Raw genomic sequence first — 7,438 nt, forward strand, 5'->3', positions numbered from 1 at the left:
CCCGCCGGCGTCTCCCAATGGCTACGAGGCCGCTTGAGGGGTGGAGCCAAGGGGAATGGCAGGCGACCATTGGAGAAGGCGGCCGTCCGTCATAGCTCAAGGCGGAAACGGTCCGTAGAATCGGGGATGGGGAGAAAAAGTGGGAGCACGTGACAACTCCTGAGCCAGTGATAGAGCTGCCCTCCTGCATGGGGCTTTGCGGGGGAAGCCATCTTGAGAGTGGGTACGTGGCGAGTCAGGCGGCGGGAAGAGTGCTTCCCCCAGGCTGCCGCCATCTTGCAAACGGGCAGGGGTCGTCGTCCTCGGGCGTGGGAGCAAAGGTAGGCGCGTCGCCATCTTGGAGTCGGGCAGGACACCTATGGGGCTCCATCTTGCTTGTGGGAACGTGGCAGAAGTTACTGCTACATTGGCACGCGGGGAGCTGGAGGCCGCTTAACGCATCCCGGACACGCTAGAGCTCAGTTCCCCCTGCTAGCCACCGAGCCTGCGGGCGTGCTCTGGTCAGGGATCGCCTCCACTGTCCTTTGTCTCAGAGCAGTGAAGGCCGCCCGCTGTTTGCTCCCTGGCTGCAGGGATGGGGAAACTGAGGCCTGGGACGCACAGAGCAGAATACTGCCGTCATGGGACATTCAGGACCGGGCGCGTCTTCATCCCAGCAGCAGGACAAACACCCTAAAATGTATTCCCAAGAATGCTGATTCCAAGAAGAGTTGAATAGGATTGCGGATGACAGGAAACCAGGGCCAGCCGGGGGCGGGAAGCAGGTCTGGCCGGGGTCAGAAGAGTCACAGCAAGGGACGCTGCCGTGGCCCACTGCTGTTGGAAGCGCCAGGAGCCAGTGAGCATCCCGGGCTTGGCCAGGTTCCCGTGTGGAGTAGAAGTTGAATAAACAGAGGAAGCTGTTGTGATTTTAGTTTGCTGTATTCTCGTGCTGAAAAGGGGCTTTTAATTGGCACCGCCTAGAAAGGAGAAGCAATGACGTTTCTCGTTTCCCTAAATCGGGATGAGGCCAGCACGCCCCGCGTCAGGTTGGTTTCACTTCACCGAGCAGAGATCTGGCAATGAGGACACTTTCAGGGCCGTGCAGGCCTGGACTTGGCCCAGAAGACTAGGAGCCGGATTGCTACCGGGGATTAGGGGCAGCCACCAATTTCCACGGAGCCTCCTGCCCTGTGGGCCTTGGCTCTCCCTCTCGCTTCAGGACCTCTGAAGCCTCAGAATCGCTAACCATGAATGTCCCGGGCCAGTGGATTCGTGGGTTTGTTCCCTCCGGAACTCCCGCCTGAGCTCCACTGTGGGTAGATGCCAGCTGCGCATCTTCCGGTGCCAGTGTCCCACACCTTTGACAGCAGGGGATGGGAGGGAAACTTGGCAGCCCCAGGGAAAAGGGGCAGCTGACAGTTGGTGGAGGTCTAAACCATCAAAATCATTGTATAACCCACTTCTGAGCCTGGCCTCTGTCTTGCTCAGAGCCCTAGCCCAAGTTGACCTTGTAGCCCAACAGACCCCACACCACCACCAGCCACCTGTCTGGTTTCCAACCTAACACAGGCCTCCTTTGTGCGGCTATTCCCTTCTGGAAGGTTCTTCCCCAAGCCTACACAACTCCCTCCTTTATTCTCTCACATTCTGGAGGCCAGAAGTCCAAAATCAAGGTGTCAGCAGGGCCATGTTCCTTCTGGAGGCTGCAGGGGAGGGTCCTTCTTGCCTTTTGGGGCTCCAGGCCTCGTTGGCTTGTAGACACATCACTCCAATCTCTGCCTCTGTGATCACTTTCTCCCTTATTCTCTCTGTACCTTCTCTGTGTCTCTGAAAATACCTGTCGTTGGGGTTAGGACCCACCCGGATAATCCCCCACCCAAAATAATCTCAAGACCCTTAATTACACCTGCAAAAACCCTTTACCCAAATAAGGTCATGCTCACAAGTTTTGGGATTAGGATGTGGACATAACTGTTTTCAGGGCCCCCAGAGTCAGCCCATGACACCATCTGAAACTTGGGCTGGTGGGCCTTCATGTTTGCCGTGGGGATCTGGTGGGCCTCATGGCTACTGAGGTTTAGCACTCCCGGCATTGACAATTAGATCCATGTTCCTGATTTATGTATGGGGCAAGCTAGCCTCCTCTCTTTGTCTTCCTTTTCCTTTCTCAGCTCTTTCTCCTATCCCAGCCTTGCCAGCCAGCTGCTTCCCTCATGAATGATTCAGGCTGAGAGCGTGGCTGTGTGCTCACCTTGCAATTGTTTGAGAATTTTGAAAATGATACTCTCTGTGGCAGAAACAAGGGAGGTGGGTGGAAGCCCAATGAGGAGGGGTGGGCCTCAGTTCTCTTCTCTGATCAGATGGGGATGGGGAGATGGTGCCTCAGTTTACCCCTTTTGTAAAAAAAAAAAAAAAAAAGGGCAAGGCCAGTCCCTCCTCACCTTCTGTGGGCTTTCCCTCCAGTTTCAAATGGAAATGGCTTAATTGCTTTGGAATATTTAGTGCTGTGCTTGTTTACTCATTGCCATGATTACAAAAGCCACGGGTCGGGGGTCCCAGGGCGTCACTGCACATGTCTCCTGCCTTCCAAGGCATCCCAGACTCTGATCCATTTTCCACATTTCTGTTGGACTGAGCTGGGGGGTGGGGGGGATCAATGAGGCTACTCCCCCCCCAGCCCCTTTCCCCCTCCTAGCTGGGTGGCCTGGAGCCCCTCCTGGACTTTCTGGGACTCCCTCTGGCCTGAGAATATTCAGAATAATGCCTCCAGCCTGGGTCCCTTACAGAAGAACTGACTTCCCAGCCCCAAGGCTTCGGGCCAGTCCCCCTCTTCCAGTTAGGGTGGAGGTTTCCTCCACCACCACTGCCAGCACCTAGAGGGATTCCTGTCTCTGCAAGGTGGGAATGGTGACTCCCAAGGTCCTTCCCCAGAATTGTCATGGTCACCTCTGAAAGGTCTCATCCTGGACCCCATGTCCAGGGCTCAGTTTCTCTCCTCCCCCTCCCCCAGGCCCTGCCCCATGCTGAAGCCCTCCATCCCTAGCCTGACCCACACCCTGGGAGTTAAGCTAGTGCTCGGCCCCTCCCAGTTCTAACTTCTTAACCCCTGAATAGGAAATGCTATCAGTAGCCCAGAGAGCTTGAGTGCGCTGCCTGAACCTCTGCTCCTGTAAGACGCCTTGCTAGCCTTGGTCCAGGCTGCTCACCTTCCAGAGCAAACAGTCTGGCCTGTCCAACAAAGGGGCAATTAGAGTGACCACCTGACCCAGGGATGCCACGCTGTCATGCAGGGAGTCACATGGGGTCTCTGCCCCCACTCCCCACATAAGAACGCAGGACATGGTGAGGCCAAACAGGAACACCCACGGAGCCATAGGTAGGGGAGTCATACTACTGTAGTCTCGCTGGAGGCTGGGTTGGAGACACAGGAAGCAGGAGCCACACTATCCACAGCCCACTGTCCACTTCTCTGCAATCCACAACCCGCACTCCTCCATGCTGGCTGCAATCCGCGCTTGCTAGCTCAGCCACCAACTTCTTGCTGCCCCCATTTTCCTGCTAGCGTAGCCACAGCAGTTATATTAGTGGCCAGTGGCTCACTGGTTACAGCTGACGGCCAACTAGCCACAGCTGATGGCCATCCAGTCACAGCTGATGGCCATTTACTACCTGAGCCAGCACCTTTCCACGTGAGGTCGAGAGTCCGGAAACTGCACTCCTGGCTCTGTCCCCACACACACCTAGGCATGTGCTGGACAGAAATGAAGCTTGGGTGCACACAAATCCTTGTACCCATGTGTCCACATGGCCCAAGTGCCCATTGACAGATGAACAGATGCAGACAACGTGTCTATCCATGCAGTGCAATGTTACTCGCCCACAGAAAGGAACGAAGCACTGACACTTGCCACAAAGTCATCAGGGCCCGTGCTGTCCCCACAGCCCCTCACTGCTGACGCTGACCCTAGTTCTCCACTAGGAAGTCCATCCCTGCTCACTGTCCTCCGGGGGCATCACCACGTGCAGCTCACACAGAGCCGGTGGCAGAGATGCATATGGGACTCCTGCCAGGCACTGGGTGTGCAGGAAGCCTGGTGGGCCTCAGGGAAGATGGGCAATAAGCACAGAACTGAGGGCAGTGATAGCTGGTCAGGGGCTGCAATGGAACCCCGCAGGAAATGGAGAGAGAGGACGGGGTAGGAAGGCGCAGGGATGGGTCAGGGTGACCTCGCTGGGGCCACATTCAACCTAAGGGGGGTAGGGTGGCCCCGAGTGTGGAGGAGGGGTCCACAAAGGCCTCTCATGGTCCCCAAAAGATGCATCCGTGCCCTGAGCTGTGAACACAGTGCTGCTCAGAAGGAGGAGCTTTGCAGATGTGATTAGCTAAGATGAGGTCACACTGCAGTGGGGTGGCCCTAATGCAATGATCGGTATCCTTACAAGAAGAGGGGAATTTGGACACCGGTACACAGGGAGAGGCCACATGGTGACGGAGGCAGAGACTGGGGTGACAAGGCCACCAGCATGGGGTGCCAAGGTTGTTGGCAACACCAGAAATGTCCCCTCTCACAGCCTCAGGAGGAACCAGCTCGCCAACAACTCGGTGTCCGACTTCTAGCCTCCAGAACCGGGAGAGAATACATGCGTGTTTTACGTCCCCCAGTTTGCGGCTCTTGGTCACAGCAGCCACAGGACACTTCTTCTGCCTTTGACAAGTGCAGAGGCCAGGCGGGCAGACAGCGGTTGTCCTGCCTGGGCCGGCGGCATCACGTGATGACAGGAGAGCGGGCTTGCTTACGCGGCCTTGCAAAATTTATGAAAAGGAAGATGTCTCGATCCGGAGAGGGAACGTGAGCCGGCTGTAAGCAATCCTATGGCCATCTGTTCACCCGCCTGCCGCCTGTCCACAGGGTCATGGGGCCACAGGCACCAGCCAGGACGGGGCCGAGCATGGGCTCTGGGCCACCCAGTGGGTCCCGGACAGGCTAGGGCACAGACCCAAATCCTCACTTACCCAGACCCAGCTGAGTCACTTTGGCTGAGCCTTTACTATCATAAAGCAGTCGTTCTCACCTGGGCGACCCTTTCTACCTCCTACCCCTGACACTGGACAATATCAGCGAACATCTGTGGTTATCATACTGGGGTTGCTCCTGGCATTGAGTGGGTGGGGACAGGGATGCTGCTTGACACTCCACAGTGCCCAGGACAGTCCCCCACAGAGAGTGACACACCCGAATGTCAGCTGAGTTAAACTATAGCCCTTGATTACTCTGCACTGGACCCCCCAGAGGTCGGGCTCCATTGTGAGGGAGATGTGGGGTCCTGATAGGAAGCTAATTCTAGAAGGGTCCAGGTGCAGAGGAAGGAATGTGTCCCCCAAGCAGGCAGGTGGGGCTCCCAATATACAAGGAAGAGAGTCCCTGAGGTCTCATAACAGGGAACGTATGAAACCCAAAACGGTGATCCCTGACGTGGTGACGTTGCTGGCATCAATAGTTTATAGCAGAAACGGACACTTGATCTCGTGTCGCGGGCAGCCGGCTCAGGTGGCCTCAGGGCCACCTGCCTGAGCAAGGCACCCAAAAACCCACTTGGGGACAGGACTGGCCCTGTCCCCCATCTCGGTCTGAACACACAAGCAGGTGCTTGGTGCCCTGGTTCCACCTGGAGTGGAAGCCACTCCTTCCTGGAGTAGAGACACTATGTCACCAATTTGTTCTTGCTCTGATGGGCTGAGGCTTGTCCGAAGGGGAGGTCTGGACGAGATACATCCTACACTGTCTGGGGGCTTCTGCCTGTGGTCACCTGGGAGGCCAGGAGAAGGGGAGAGATGGGAAAGCACGCAGACCACCGGCTCTAAGTACCTGAACAGACACTTTTGCAAAGAAGATGGACACGTGACCAACAAGCCTCTGAGAAGATGCTCACTCAACACAAGCCATCAGGGAAATGCTGATGAAACCCACAGTGACATGGCACCTCAAGCTCAGGACTGCTGTTCCCCACACGGTGGTCACCCTGTGGGCGAGGATGCCGGCAGGTTGGGACCGTCGTGCCCGGCTGCTGGGATGTGACATGGGACAGCTGCTGTGGGAAACAGTGGCCATTCCTCCAAAGGGTAAAAATAAAATTACTGTCTGACTCAGCAATTCCTTCCTAGGAATTGCACTCCAAGAGAAATAAAGCCACATGTCCACATAGACCTGGACATGCGTTTCCACAGCAGCACAGTTCACAGCGGCCACAGGTGGGAACAGCCTGAGTCTCCACTCACAGGTGACAGTCAAACACAACATGTACCACCCACACACAGGAGTATTTACTTGGCCGTGAAAAGGAGGGAGGCGCTGACAGTCGCCACAACGTGGATGGACCTTGAACACACGGTGCTCATGAGAGAAGCTGGACACACAGGGCCACACCGTGTGATTCCACTTATGGGAAACGTCCAGAACAGGCACGTCCACAGACAGGAAGTGGGTTCATGGTTGTTAGGGGCTGGGGAGGGGGAGGGGTGATGCTGATGGGGATGGGGCTTCTTTTCTTTCGGAGGCTTTTCTACATATTTTTCTTACTGAGTTTAAAACGTATGCATGTTAAATGTTCGTTGTACACAATTAAATAATCAGATAGAGGAAAACTAAGAATCACCTGTAAGCCCCTCCCCTCAAGTCAGCAGTAGCAACCTTTCTTATAGGAAGCCGTCCTTTCCTATTTCATGTATCTGTTTATGTTGTATGGATGCAGTGTGGCCATGCAAACACAGTTACATGTGTATGTGATGTGTGTGTACATGTATGTACTGTGTGCATATTTGTATATGCACACATATAATCCCAGCCAGGCTACTGTTTTCTAAACACTGGCTAGAAACTAGTATTGTAACCAGTTCACACGCCCCTAGAAGGAGGTAAGTAAATGTGTAAGTCCCTCAGTGCTGTTCCTCCCTGCTTCCAGACATTTCCAAGGCCCATTTCCAACCCCAGATGTATTTCTACAATACATTGAAAAACCAAGTCAGGTTGGTGTGGCAAACGGGACAGAAGAGGAAACACACGTTCCCAGCAATCCCAAGGTGACAACTGCCCATGGGTGAACCAGCTTACATTGGGCATGGTCTTTGAGTTTTGTTTTGCAGCTTTATTCTGTTCACCAGAGTGAGACATGCTTCCTTGAGAAGGTTCTCCCGGCCACTTCCCCCTTATTTTATTATTGTTTTTAATTATTATTTTTTATTAGTTTCAGGTGTACAAAGCAATGTAATAGTTGGACATTATACCCCTCACAAAGTGATAATCCCCCCAATCTCCTACCCCTCTGATCGTATGTAACTGTTAGAATGCCATTCAGTATATTCCCTGTGCTGTACTTTACATCCCATGACTACAGTGTAGGTCATTGTAGTTGACGTTCAGTATTATTCTGCTTCAGCTTCAGGTGTATAGCGTACTGG

Source organism: Rhinolophus hipposideros, assembly GCF_964194185.1.
Source record: "Rhinolophus hipposideros genome assembly, chromosome: 16".
Taxonomy (NCBI): domain Eukaryota; kingdom Metazoa; phylum Chordata; class Mammalia; order Chiroptera; family Rhinolophidae; genus Rhinolophus; species Rhinolophus hipposideros.